General features: G+C 41.5%; 1 long non-coding RNA gene across 1 annotated transcript; it reads left to right on the forward strand.

Annotated features, from left to right (window-relative positions):
* Nucleotides 1-329: 329 nt before the first annotated feature.
* On the forward strand, nt 330-5,502 carry LOC111546917. The gene is made up of 4 exons (XR_002732970.1): nt 330-1,073; nt 2,433-2,577; nt 3,887-3,939; nt 4,991-5,502. It is a non-coding gene; the product is annotated as an uncharacterized LOC111546917 (long non-coding RNA).
* Nucleotides 5,503-13,296: the final 7,794 nt, after the last annotated feature.

Consider the following 13,296-nt stretch of genomic DNA (forward strand, 5'->3'; position numbering starts at 1 on the left):
TCTACACAGATGGGTCTATATTAGTTGGTCATGGCAGAGCTGAATTGGGACAGGGTATTAACACCAAAATGACACAGGTGAAAGAGGTTGTTTCAGTTCGCCATCAGCCAGAATTGGACTTCATAAAATATTCCCAGACTGCACTGTATCACCTTTGGGCTTTGTGATGCAATGACTAGAATTCTCCACAGCGTCCCTAGGAGCTCATTCTGAATTACCTGGTAATAAGCCTACTGGAACTTGGGAAGAGGGCTTCACCTGCCTTCTCTAGTGGGAGGGGCTTCACCAAAACCCAGCTGCCCAGGGAACCAGTGGCTCCTCACCCTTGACTGGAGCAGCTGTAACTTTTCATGGGCTCCAAAGTTCAGTGAGGAGCGGCAGCATTCCCGGACAACTCCTGTGTATTAATTACACATATATTTAAGTTCTAATTGCACCCCAAATCCAGACTTCCTGGTGCCAGCCAACTTGTTCACTCCTCAGTCAAGTCCACTTTCTCATGCTTACTCTATGAAAAGGGCACCCATGATAGGGTCAGGGTCCCCCCTCTAGAATGCAGACCTCCTTATGTGAGAACAGAGATCTCCCCAGGCTGCCGTCTTGGAAGGACAGAGGGCACAAGCCTTGCTGAGCCAAAGACCCTGGTATCTGGAGAAGGGCAAGCGCGGCATCCCATTTTGAGAGGGGACAGGTGCAGATATCCCTGGTTTGGTCAGCTGAACTTGAAGACCAGTGCCAAGAGTAACTCACTCAATGCTGGTCACTCAGTGACCCACGTTCCAAGCAAGTCTCTTACAAAGCTTTAATGAGTACCTGCCCCTGGAGTAACGTAATGAAGACAATACTGAGTGCTGTACAGTCATGCCTCACTTAACGACAGGGATATGATCTGAAAAACACATCTTTAGGCAATTTTGCCATTGTGGGGACATCACAGAGTAGTATATTTTCATAAACCTAGATGGTATGGCCTACTGCACACTTAGGCTACATGGTCTAGCCTATTGTTCCCAGGCTCCAAACCGGCGCAGCATATTACTACACTGAATGCTGTAAGCAATGGTAACATAATGGTAAGTATTTGTGTACCCAGATATATCCAAACATAGAAAAGGTACAGTAAAAATCTGGTATAAAAGATAAAGAAATTTACACCTGTATAAGACACTTACCATGAATGGAGCTTGTAGTACTAAAAGTTGCTCTGGCTGGGTCAGTAAGTAGTGAGTGGATGTGAAGACCTGGCACATGAGTGTAGACTTAATAAACACTGCACACTTAGGCTACACTACATTTGTTTTAAAAATAATTAGGTCAGGTGTGGTGGCTTACACCTGTAATCCCAGCACTCTAGGAGGCTGACGCAGGCTGATCACTTGAGTCCAGGAGTTCAAGACCAGCCTCAGCAACATGGGGAAACCCTGTGTCTACAAAAGAAAATATGAAAATTAGCCAAGCATGGTGGCATACACCTGTAGTTCCAGCTACTTGGGAGGCTGAGGTAGAAGGATCACCTGAGCCCAGGAGATGGAGGTTTCAGTGAGCCAATTTCATGCTGCTGACCTCTAGCCTGGGCAACAGAGCCAAAAAAATAAAGTTAAATTAAAAAATAAAGTAATTATGCCACAACACTATGACAGCTATGATGTCACTAGGCAATAGGAATTTTTCAGTTCCATTATAATCTTGTGGGACCACTGTCATATATGTGGTCCACTGTTGACTAAAACATCATTATGCCACACGTGAATGCATTTAAAACCACCCTTCAAAGTAGGTATTAATGCCCATATAATTCAAACAAAAATACTTTGGAGAGCAAAGGGAGCCACTGACATTAACACAAAGACAACCAGTGTAAACAGGGATTGTCCTGGGCAAAGCAGGCTGTGTGGTCACCTGGTTCTGGTATCTCCAGGTCACGGACAAGATCCCCACGGCATGGAGAGTATAAGTGATCCACATACTGAGAAGAAGCAGAGCTATTCAATCACAGGGATGTCTGGCTCTAAAACTCACATTTCTCTACACACCACGCTGCCTTTCTCTGTGCCTGCATTCTTGTGTTCACTGGCTGGACAGGGATTTTCATAGCCTTGGTAAGTATGCAGCAAATCCTAAATGGAACCTCAGCACATAAAACACATAAAAACAGAGCCATTTTGGTTGAACTAGGCAAATAGATCTTGCATTCTATCTATCCTCCCTCTAGCCTCCACTTTTACCTCCTGGGTGAAAAAGCCCTGCCTTGGCACTGGTTCCGCAGGGAACACCAGAGTCAGCCCCTTATCCAGAGGTGGAGACAAGCCAAATGGAAGGTATCTGCAGGATGCAGGGAGGATGGTGATTGTTACAGGGTGAGAAATACAGTCGAGTTTGAAAGGTTTCCCTATTTGATTCTCTGCCACTCTTCTGTCCATTTCCACCTGCAGAATACCTGCCAGACTCTTGTGGAATGCTTTGAACCTATCATCAGATGGAGTGCTAGTGGCACCTGGGAGAAGTGGGTGAGCACCAGGTGTGGCTGAAGCCTGCAGAGCTCCTGTGGGATCACGGAGTGGAAGCACCTGTTCCCAGGTATGCTGCATCCCTGCCACTTCCTCCTCCTGTCCTGTACAACCTGGGGCATCCCTCCCCAGTCATCAGTGGGCAGGCAGATCACCTGGGCATCAGTTAAAATGCAGATTCTTATTCTGTATGTCTGAGTGGGGCCTCAGAGTCTGCATTTCCGTCAACCTCCCATGTAATACCTGCACTGCTGAACCACGCTTTAAGTAGCACTCCTGACTGGTGGATATAAAATGATAGTATCTCCATCATAAGGAGGTGACCAGGAGCTAGGAAGAAAGTCATTCTTACATTGGTCCAGCAATTAAAGATTAGTAAGCTGAGTTCATAACGGACAGATATAAATCAATCATTCACCTTCCAACCAGATCTTATGAAACAGAAATCTCTGATTCATCTGGATATTTACTCACATCTGGAGAAATAGCTCAGTAACAATGTTAAAGCCGTTCGTGTTTAAAGACCACTTAGTGTGTGTCTGGTTATTTGCTAAGGAAGATAGAGCCTACATCATCTAAAGTTCAACTTCGGAAATTTGCAGGGAAAAAAAGCAATACATTTAAAGGAAGTTCTTGCAGGGGAAGCTGTTATATTGGATTACATTTTGGAAAACAGCTTCAGCTAAAGCTACAAATGCTTGCTATTTTTCTCACCTGCATTTCAAACATTTATAGGGAAAACTGGATAGTCTTTGGGTGGTAGTTCTTGTTCTTCTTTCAGAATAAAGACTTCATTTTAAAACGTGACCCAGATTTTTAAAAATTGAGGCAGCAGAAGTTCTGCAAGGCCCTGAGTATTTAATTAGTGCTGTTAGAAAGTCTCCAGGTGATTTTGAAGTTTTGTGGGAAGCCCTCAGAGAGCGGCGATGGATGGGATGTGGTGGCAGTAACTTGAGGGATTACTGAACTTACCTCCTTTATCTCTTAGTTTCTCTGAAACTTAAAAAGACATGCATATTCCAACCAAGCTGACGCTCCATCTAGACTGGTTCCCCATATATGGAGACAGGAGAGTGGAGATCCTCAGCTAGACTTTTTTGGGGGACCCTGAATTTAAACTTCCACCACAGATGTTTACCTTCATCACTTCTTCCCTTGCTCTTTAAATAGATCCACCAAAGCAGTGACTTAGCAATCATCCTGGGCATCCTTAGCAATCATTCTTCACAGAGAACCCACTTGGGCACTCTGCTTGTTCACTCAGTAAAATAACATTCCCAACAATAAGGAAAATTATGACATCTAGAAAACCATTATTTTCACATGTTTTGCTTTTGTCCAGTTGTGTATTTTTCCTTTCATCGTATTCTTTTTTGCAGGTTAATGAAGCGTTTGCTCAAAGCATTAGTCTCTCTGCCACTGGATATTTTAGGTAAGAGGTATCTAATACTGTCCTACAATTATTCCCTTTTAGAATGGAAAAGGGACTTTGAAAAGACGTGCTCAGTTGTTTATATTTTTAATATTAAGTCTATTATTATTTATTTTATTTCTTTTTTATTGAAAGGTTTTCATTAGAAAGAGAAACGCTGTATTATCAGAACAGGAAGGCAGATAATTTTGAGATGAGTCCCATAATTTTCTTCCTGCAATGCCTTAGTACACATAAACCTGCCACAGGTTTATAGATTTGATATTAAATGATCCTGTGGATAGTGAGGACAGATAAAGATAGAGGGATTTTTGCAAAGCTTTCAGTGCTTCCCAGTATGGATTTAGTGCTTATACCTTTCAGTCTTAGTGTCTAATAGGATGCAGCACTTTGGGATTTCTAATATTTCTTGCTCTCCAGAAATCTTGCCTTATATCCTGCCTCTTGTGACTCTCTTCTCTTGTCTAATGGGAGATTGATTATAAAAGCTGTGATGACCAAAACAACCCCATACAGATAGCATGGGAAGTTGAGCAAGGTACCCCATCAGACATGAGAATTTGTCCAAACAAGCAACAGGAAGATCTCACTGGAAGCAGTAAGAAACTAATCATGCTTTTACCATATTTAGCATACATGGGCACATCTCCTAGGCTTATTGGGAGGGTTGTCTGGTATCCTGGTGGCATCTATAAATACAAAGCTCACATCTGAAGGTAGGTTGGATCTTCTTGAATGGGGAGGTCATGCCTAGTGTCAGTAACCCAGAGGAAAGACGTGAATTTAGGAAACTAGAACTGAGGGAGCTCAGATTCTGTTGGTCTCACAGGTCAACCATGGAAGTTACAGGCACCCCTGGCCAGTGGGTATAAATAATAGTCACCATCATGAGGAGGTAGACCAGAAACCAGGAAGAACCCATGTATTGGTTCAACAATTGAAGAGAAGTAAGCTGAATTGTAAAGATCAATGAAATTGTCTGTTTTTCTTGTTCTTTTGTTTCCTCCTTTCATTTATCCAAGTCTTATATGAACATTCTAACTCTGATCAGTTGGTCTACGGAGAATCAACCCAAGAGTCCTGCATCTAGTATAAGAAAAAGAGAGGGAAACAGTGCCCCGTTAGGCCAATGTGTCAGTGGTAGGATCAGACATAGACCCCAAAGGAAGTGAGTCTTGGGTGAAAGCCAAGGCCATAAGGACCACCCAGTGCCAACCCTGAGGTTCTGAACTTTATTTTTGGTAAGAAAAGTGAAATTTCCTCACAGCAATAGGCAAAAATGGAAAGCTATCCTGGCACGCAAGTATAGAATGCCACCAGAGACAAGCAGCTGGCAGAAAAAGCCAGGCCACTAGCATCAGAGACAAAGAACTGTGAGCTTGAGAGGCTATGGCAGATGACGAGGGATGGACAGTGAGGGAGAAAGAGACTCAGATGCAACAGAGGCTCGGTGGCTAGTCTTGGGACCCAGCCAGGGCTTATTGTAAAATAAGGACTTGGTAACTTTTTGTATCTTTGCCTTGGCAACCAGGAAACTCAAAGTTCAATTTTATGCTTCATTTAGTTATGTTTTGTTGTTGCTGTTGTTGTTTATAGAGACAGAGTCTTGCTCTGTCACCCAGGCTGGAGTGCAGTGGCATGATCTTGTCTCACTGCAACCCCTGGCTCCCGGGTTCAAACAATTCTCCTGCCTCAGCCTCCCGAGTAGCTGGGACTACAGGTGCATGCTGCCACCCCCCATCTAATTTCTTTTGTATTTTAGTAGAGACAGTGTTTCACCGTGTTGCCCAGGTTGGTCTCAAACTTCTGAGCTCAGGTGATCCGCCTGCCTCGGCCTCCCAAAATGTTAGGATTACAGGCATGAGCCACCGCACCTGGCCAGTTTTTATCATATATAAATTCCTACTCTCTTATTATTCATTTCATCTCATTTCTTGACTCTCATCTTTTACACTTATTTTAATGATTTGACTATTGTATTTGTATCTAATGTGAATGCTTTCTATAAATAGACTCGTAAGGCTTGTTTAGGAAATAGGTGAAATTGAATTAAATATGTATGTCTCACATGAATCTCTTAAGTTTCTCGGTAGATGAAAAAGACCTCCCTTATAACAACGCTTGTCATACCTGAAGAACATTATTTAGCCAGTTCTCAATCTTCTCTTTACCAGAATTGATTTTAACTCGTTTTTAGCTTTTGAAACAAGTTTACAGAAAAGTTGCATGCATACTATAAAGAATTTTATTTCCCCTGAATCGTTTGAGAGTAAATTGCTGACCTAATGCCCCATCAGCCCTGAATACTTAAGAGTTTAGTTCTACGCACTATACAATATACCCATCAGAATCCAGAAATTAACACCGGTACACAACTACTATCTCATTATCAGACTCCCTTCAAGATTTGCCAATTGTCCCAATCAAGTATTTTATAGCAAAAATATTCAATACAGAATCTCACTTTTCATTGAGTTATCCTGTCTCTCAGGTGTCCTGGAGCAGAGATCAGGTCTTCCCTCTCTCTTTGACATCCATGACTTTGACACTTCGGAAGGTTTTGGCCAGTTATCTTGTCCAACGTCTCCCATTTGGAGTTTGTCTATTGTTTTGTCATGGTTAGATCAAGGTTATGCGTCCTTGTCAGAATATTACAAAAGTGACTCTGTGTTTCCCTCATGGCATCCTGCCAGGTGACACATGACTTCGAAGTGTCATACTTGGTTAAGATGGCATCTACCAAGGCTCTCCACAGTGAGGTGGTTTTTCTCCTTCTGTAGTTAATAAATATTCTGTGGGGAGATACCTTGAAACTATGTCAATATATTGTTCCTCATTAAACTTTCTGTTTATTTATTATTATTAGACAGAGTCTTGCTCTGTTGCTCAGGCTGGAGTGCAGTGGTGCAATCTCGGTTCACTGCAACTTCCACCTCCCAGATTCAAGCAATTCTCCTGCCTCAGCCTCCTGAGTAGCTGGGTCTGTACAGGTGCCCGCCACCACACCCAGCTAATTTTTGTATTTTTAGCAAAGACAGGGTTTCACCATGTTGACCAGGATGGTCTCGATCTCTTGACCTCGTGATCCACCCGCCTCGGCCTCCCAAAGTACTGGGATTACAGGAGTGAGCCATCGTGCCCGGCCTCTGTTTATTTTTTACAAAAGTATGGGCTTATGGTTTCCTGTTTTATTCAATGGGTGATAATTTGTTACTATTATTATTTACTTAATACAATTAATTTTATGCTCCAATCCTAACAGCTGATTCCAGGACTAGGGCAGGGAAAGTATAAAATGAACCTAGAATCTTTAATTGTGCCAGAACTCCAGGAAGTATTCACAGAATAATGGGGACATGTCAAAAGGCCACCGAGGTGGAAGGAAGGGGCTCCCACTGGTCAAATCTGGTCATAAATTTTTGCTCTTTTTTTCTAAGAACAGGTTTCCCATCATGTAATCATTTTTATGATTCTTCTTTGAACCTATTTTATTTTGCTGTATTTCTCCAAACTTAAACATTTCTAAAAGGCCCCTAGAAAGCATCCTGAGATACCATCAGTAGAAGACTGCCTCCTGATCTTTGCTTTTTAAAGTCCTCACAGCATTCTATTTCTGGAATTCACTCTACTGTTGACCTGTGGCCCATTTTGGTTTCTCTCTGAAAGTCAACTTAGATGTGAAGCCAAAATATCACCAGAGCCCTCCCCACTTCTTCATTCTCCTTAGTTGCAGAATCATAACAACTGTAGAGGGAACAGAATGTTCAGAGTCTACACGGTGGTCACATTCCCCTGCAGGCAGGTCTACACAGGAAGCCAGACCAGAACCAGAAGTTTCCCTAACAAACATAGAATTCAAAAGGGAACATCAATAAACTGACTCCTTAGTGCAGTTATGCAAGCCAAACTCACAAATCCATCTTACTGTCAGCTGAGCTGGGAAATACCCAAATTTGGCAGGTGTTCCCAGCCCACTGCCAGCATTTACCTCTCTTTCTGTTTTTCTCCCAAGCTCACAAGACAAACTCCTCTTCTGCTTAATGTGTTAACATAGTCACTTTCTGACAGATACTTCTGAAAAATACTGTGCAACTTTTAACACAGTGAAATTGGTATATGTCAAAACCAATTTCACTACAAGAAAAATGGTAAAAGAGGAGTTGTCATACTCAGAAAATATTATAACCTGTATTATCCATGATAACACTAACATCATAGAATATATATACATGTGTGCATGTGTAAAATACTAACCTCATAGGGTGAATGGCAGTGTAGGAAGACAAGGAGTTGGAGTATTTGTGAAAGAAGGAGAAGAATGGAGAGTTTATAGGAAAAAGAAGAAAGTCTCATTCATTTAGATAACCATGTTGGAAATGGCAGGTCGTTTCCCCAATGCCGGCATCAATTATTTAATATCAGCAACTTTGTCTAGATGGATCAAGTTATGTAATTTTGAGGAACAAAACTTGCTGAGATTTTTGCAGCTAATGAAAACCTTGACCAGGAGGAGCAAAATAAAAGAAAGTTACTCAAAGGTGAGGATTAATTTCAAAATCATGTAAGAAGATGAAAATCACGCAAAAGGGAAAATTGGGGTGATTTACTATTGTAAAAATGTGCCCCCAAATAGGACAAGAGATTAAAAAGAGAGCTGATCTTATCAAATGACAGCATCAAATGATACCTTTTCATAACATCAGTAGAAGTACCAAAAGATATCCTTGAAGAGCAGCTCAAAACAGCAGTTAACCTGATTGTTTATACTGCAACTAATTAAAAGCACAAATGTGACAGATCTGACCACTACCTACCATGTGATGATGATGTCTGTGAAGATGTTCTAATTGGCAAAGGGCTTGAGAGTGGTAAAGAGAATGTCACGTTTCATGATTTGTGAGCTTTGTGTTGAACATGGTGTTGATATATTAACTATGTGCAGTTCACATGCATGGCTGGAGCCAAGCACCAGACACAGAACTTCCTGAGCAGTGGCCTTCATTAGGACACTCCACCTCACAAATGCATCGACTGAGGCTGCACCATTCACCAAGAGACACCTAGGCCCAGAAAGTTTACTTTTCCCTGTGTTAAATGACACAATGTTTCTTCATGCTGTAAAAACAATGGTTTGGATATCTGCCCATTTGTTACAAAATGGAAAAATAACTGAGACTTTTTCGACTACATTCATGTTTGTTTGACCAAAAAAAAAGGTGTTTCAGACACAAGATTGAATTTTTAATTTTTTTTCACAGAAGAGGAAGTGGGGGTGGAAAGAAATGAGAGAGAGAGACAGAGAACACAAGCCTGTACATTGGAACAGACACACAAAGATACAAAACCCAGAAAAAGTGAATGATTTCACATTTCGAAGAGTGGCTTTCAAAAGCAGGCTTATTAAAGCCAGTCACAAAAGGACACATATTGGATGATTCCACTTATCTGAGGCACCAAATTCATAGAGACAGAAAGTAGAATGGTGGTTGCTAGGGGCTAGGAGAGGGGAACGAGAAGTGACTGTTTAATGTGGACAGCATTTCAGCTGGGGAAGATGAAAAAGTTCTGGAGATGGATGATGGTGATGGTTGTACGACAGAGTAAATACACTTAATGGCACAAAGTGCTACACTTAAAAATGCTTAAAGTGTAATTTTATGTTACATATAAAATGCTTAAAGTAGTAATTTTATGTTATATATTATTATATATAAAATAGTAATTTTGTGTTATATAAAGTAGTAATTTTGTTAACATATTATAATAAAGTAATAATTTTATGTTATGCATTATTATGTTATGTTGTAATTATTAATCACTGCTTTTTAAAAGAGGGCTTCTTTAGCAGGGTTTTTTTCTTGCAAGGCACAGTTGTAAATGCTTTGATCTCAGATGGAAAGACTACTACAAAGGAAATGATACTTCAAAGTTGAGTGGAGAGAGTTGATCATAGGACCTCTATATGTCTGTGTTATTGTTGAAATAAAGAAACCGCATCATGAATAAAAGTCCTTCACTGAAGGTTTTTTTCCTCCTTAGCTGAAAAATATTTTATTGGAACTTTCCAACAAAATCCTCCTGGATATACTGAAATATTACGCTTCTTCAGCAGGATCTGCACCTATCAACTCCATGACTGCCCAACATAGCTCATAAGACAATGCAGCTGTATCACAAGCGTATGTGAGTCTGGGCTTTCAAAATGTCTCAGCAATAAATCAAAGAGGAGGAATGGCCACCGCCTGTGTGCTTGGTCTCATAAACTGTGTCATTTGAATTCATTTTAGCCTCACTTCCGGCAAAATACATCTTCATTGCCACAGCAACTAGCCTACCAACCAACAAGATGGTTTAAAAAAGAAAAGTATTTTGGGTTTTCTTTCTTTTCTCAACCATAGTCATTTAAAATGCTGCTCAATATTTTTGAAAACAAAGATATATTGTGGAGTACAGTTTTTAAAATGTTTAGGTTTTTTAAAGTTAAAAGTATATCTTCCTTTGTTGAAATGAAGCAGATGATTCTCCTCATGGTGGGCTCATGTCTCCCCTGCTCTAAGTACTTGGTGAAACATTGAGGAGCATAACATTCTACATTTGTGGCATATTTTAACTCTTTGAAGCCAATTTAACTTACCTGATTTCCATATTCTTAGCTGAAGCTCCATTTCCAGTCCTACAATCTAACCACAGTCTATTCTGTCTTATCAGGGGCTCTAAAGTTCACATAGACTGAGAGAAGGGAGAAGGTGATATCTACCCTCCTTGTGGTTTTAGAGTCGCCTGTTCTGAAGTTGAAATTGATGATATGACAGGCACTCACAAGATAAGCGGCAAATCCCACATCCCTGGTATGGTAAATTTGTAGTAAAAATGCTGAGGCAGAGCTTTTTTTTTTTTTTTTTTTTTTTCCTGTCACATAGGCAAATACTAAATAATCATTTTGGTGTCAGCAAGCATGTAGAAAAATGAGTAGTCTGTTTACGGTGTTAGCCATAATTTATTTCAGTGGTTTCACCTTTCTCGAAATATGTATTACACTTCACATTGTGCATACTGTTTGAGTCAATAATGCTACTATTAGGCATTTTTCCTAATGCAACCTGAGGAGGGGGAAGAGGCAGAAAGGTGGTTGGGGAAAGCTTCCGGAGTAGAGATCTAGAAGACGAGTCATGTTCATAGAAAAAGGCAGGCGAGGGGTCAGATGGGGAGTTATTATACAGGGAAATAGCAACACCTACTCGCTGTGTCTGGGGAACATGGGGCCACCTTGTAGAAAGCACAAAGCAAGGGATTCTGGGAAATGAAGCCAGGAGTTAGTCAGGGACCACAGAGGCCATGTTCCCACCCACTGACACATTTGGTATCTGTCTTTTAGGGTGAGGATCCAATGGAGGGTTTTCAACAGAAGGAAGTCATGGTTGAGTCTGGAATTTAGATAGTTCAGTCTAGTGGCTGCATAGAGGATGGATTTGAGGAAAAGGCAGGACTAAGGCAGAACTAGGAAGTGGGGAGACCCTTTGGGAGCGTGTTGCAATAATCTAAGCCAGAGAGGATGAGGACCTGAACTTAGGGAGTACTACTAGGGATGGAAAGGAGGGGACAGGTTCCAAACTTACTTCTTATGGAAAATTGATGGATTGATGGCACTTGCTGAGGGAATGGTGAGGAAGTAAAAAGGAAAGAGCAAAGCACATTTCTGCCTTGGGTAATTGGAATTGCATTTCACTCAGTTTTATTTTTCCAGAGCCTGGCCCAGTGCCTGGCACATAATAGGTGCTCAGTAAACGGTTGTTGAATTAGTAAAATTTTAGCTTAATTTGTAGTGCTGTCAATATCATGCTGTTATCATAGTTGTATACCACAGATTTGCTTTTGCGTACTACTAGCATTTGTATACCCCTTTGCAACTAGTGAAACCTTTTCCAGTATATTACCTCATTAATCTCCATAACAACTCCATGAGCTAGGTATTAATATTGATATGCCCATTTTACAGATGAGAAGACTGAGGCTCAGAGAGGTTAAATTCCCCAATCAAATTACAGTTAGTAAATGGTGTAGCAAAGACTCAAAAACAGACTCTAAATTCCATACTCTGTTCACTATGTCACAGTAGTTCCAGGTTTTTAAATAAGCCACTTCAAATGACAGATCAGCATTTGGTTCATCCACATATACTAAGGCACAATAAAGATAAGTTACCACACACTAGTCCATGTGTGGTGAACTGTCCTTATTATTCTGTCATAGCCAGAGAGAAAGCCACACATCTTTTATTCTAATATCTTCTGGCAACAGACTTAGTTACTTGAAAAGCCCCTGGAAAACACATGACAGCTGTGCCTCCAAACAGGAGAACATAAGTCTGGACCTGAGCAAATGAAGCCTACTGGCAAGACAATGTCTTAATGGAAACTGGAACTTGACCCAAATTCCTTATAGTTCAAATCACTGCGGCATCCGTATACCGAGTACTGGTGACACCTTCTCCCAGGCTGTGAAGTCGAGCATGACATGGCCCCTGCTCCTGAGGTACTCTTGGTGAGAGCCTGCCACATCTGAGCAGTTAGAAATGTGCACTTTGCATGCATTAGACAGGCCTACATGTGTCAATCAGCCATGCCTTAGCTGGGCAACCTTAGGATAACAACATATGCCCCCTGAGCCTTCGTTTCCTCAACTGTAGGGTGGGAGTTCATAGACATTGGGGACTGAAGCTTTAGGTGCACCAGACTCCAGGATGGGAAACAGGCAAAAGCAGCCAAGAATTCAACTCTTTCAGGGAAACAGGGACTGAAATCCACCCTCATCACAATGGAGAACAGAGCTTTATTCTCTGTGAAAAACAGGGACTGAGGCTGAGCTTTCCCGTTTGTATTAGTCCAGGCTCACGTTGCTATACAGAACGACCTGAGACTGCGTAATTCATAAAGAAAAGAGGTTTAATTAGCTCACAGTTCTGCAGGCTGTACAGAAAGCATGGCTGGGGAGGCCTCAGAAAACTTACAATCATGGCTGAAGGCAGAGGAAGCAAGCATATCTTCACATGGTGGCAGAAGAGAGAAAGCAAAGAGGGAAGTGCCACACACTTTTAAACAACTAGATTTCAGGAGAACTCCCTCACTGTCACAAAAACAGCAAGGAAGAAGTCTGCCCCCATGATCCAATCACCTCCCACCAGGACCGTCCTTCAACATGTGGGGATTACAACTCAGCACGAGATTTGGGTGGGGACACAGAGCCAAACCATCACTGTTCACTCCTGACTCTGAGGAAAGCTACAATGGTTGTCAGGAAACTAGGAAATGGTCCAACCAAAAGCAATCTCCCCATGGGAAAAGAGCCCAGAGCTGCTGA

This window comes from Piliocolobus tephrosceles, chromosome 11 (assembly GCF_002776525.5).
Source record: "Piliocolobus tephrosceles isolate RC106 chromosome 11, ASM277652v3, whole genome shotgun sequence".
Lineage (NCBI taxonomy): Eukaryota > Metazoa > Chordata > Mammalia > Primates > Cercopithecidae > Piliocolobus > Piliocolobus tephrosceles.